Here is a 1989-nt window from a genome sequence, read left to right as displayed (position 1 = left end):
CCTCTGTGACCTCAGGCCCAGGGGATTTCCATCCCGGTTGTGAAGGTCTGAATCCCACCAACACCTGCTGGCAGCTGGGAGGCAGCCAAGAAAGCCCCTGGAGATTGCACGCCCCGCTCTCCTAGTGAGGACTCCCAAGGAGCGGGCGGCTGCCGCCCTGGGCTCCTTAGGGAAGGGGCTGCACTCGGTCACGCCGTGGGTCCCGCTCCTCTCGCCCTTCTGTACAAGTCACCTCGCGTGAGTCATGCACCGAAAGCGCTGGGAGAAAACAGGGCCCTGGTGCTGCAAAGGAGCTGGTCAGTGATGGGCTGGCTCTTTTCTTCAACAGGTGGGATCCTGCATCAGCCTCCCGGTCACCTAAAGGGGCTGGTAAAATGTTTTACTCCTTCTGTATGGAATGCCTGGCATTCTACCTCTGGAGGGCTGATAGCACCTTCTCCTGTAGGCTTTCAGGGGGGCTATTTGCTTCCACCCATGTTGGTCAAGTAAGCCACTACATTCTACCTGGAGGAACAGGCCACTAGGGTGCAGGTGCCAGTGGAGCTGGTGAGTCCTAGGTGCCTGTTGCTAACACTACCATCCTGCTGCAGATCCGGTAACCCACCTTAGTACTTTATTGTGCAGAGTGAGCCCCCCAAACCTGTTTGCTCTCAGTGAGTTCTGCCACCTACTGCATGAAGACAAAACATGCTCTTAGTGTGTGATCTTCAGTAAAAAAAGAACTTAGATAAAATTAGTGTGTAGCAGGCCTTCCCTGGTGGCGCAGCGGGTTAAAGCACAGCACTAAGAAGCTAAAGCCACTTCAGCATGAGTTCGATTCCCAGCCAGGGAGGTGACCAACATGGCGTGGCAGACCTCTCCTGACCCGCCCGCTGCTCCCCTCAGCAGTGTACTTTGTCAATCTGCCTGTTCTGCTCCCCACTCTGTCTCTGGTGGGTCCTCTCACCCTCTGTATCTCTGGCCTGTACCCCAGTTTTGTATGAATAAATAAATAAATCTTTAAAAAAATAATTAGTGTGTAGTAGAGAGAAGATAAGAGAAAGATAGTTTTCCCATGAAACACCCAAAGTTACCTGTCCTCTCGTGGGTTAAGGCCCATTTAGACAGGGCTGGGCCAAAGGATGGCCACTGAGGCCCCAAAGCTCACCCCAAGTCTAAAGCACCTTCTGGTGGGGACCCACAGGAAAGGGGCAGAAGGGACCGGGCAAGTCTGGGAGGAGAAGAGCAAAATCAAAACCCAAGTCAGGGTAAAGGCTGCATTGTCAACCTCCCCACGGGGCTCTCACCCGTGTCTCTTCCAGCGTCTCCTCTATGTCCCCTAAGTCCATGGTCTACCTGAGTCCAAGACTGAGAAACAAGAGGTGCCTTCTACACATGTCCTTTCTCCACGGGCCTCCTCCAAATCTTCTCTTCCCTTCTTCCTCTGAGTTCTTCTTTTTAAAAAATCTCTTCAATTGGTCCTTTTCATTTTCTCCTGGGTGCTCAACTCCACCCTCTGACAGATGTGCCAGGAAGCCCAGCACCTCCTCTTTCTATGGGGATTACCCTGTTCCAAATACTGTGAAAAATGGATCCATTTGGAACCACCGAGAACATTTGAAAGAAAGATCCAGAAACACGGTTGTTTAGTGTGGCTTAGCACAAAGTTCAAGTAGTAGCCAGGCAGAGAAAGTCCTTACCTTCACCTGCAGCATCACTTTCTGTGGGACTGTGTAAGCAGCCACCCCCACCCAAGCAGAAGTCCGTAGTAAATTTATAAGCTCATCAGTAGGAGCATCTTCCCACTGAAACAGATTGTTCTGTGTTAGGGAAATTTCAGAGAGGGGGATGAATTACATTAGAATTGGACCACTGACCTGCTTCCCTGATTGAATAATATCATTCCAATCCATCTCATTCTTTTGCAATTGCCATTTAAAAATATACCCATTCAAAAGGTACACAAAGATTAATTACCAATTTTGGTTTTCAATCTGAGCTTTAATGGAG

Source organism: Condylura cristata, unplaced genomic scaffold (genome assembly GCF_000260355.1).
Source record: "Condylura cristata isolate star-nosed mole 26May11 unplaced genomic scaffold, ConCri1.0 scaffold00017, whole genome shotgun sequence".
In the NCBI taxonomy this organism is placed as follows: Eukaryota; Metazoa; Chordata; class Mammalia; order Eulipotyphla; family Talpidae; genus Condylura; species Condylura cristata.
Note: the sequence above shows the minus strand (reverse complement) of the source record.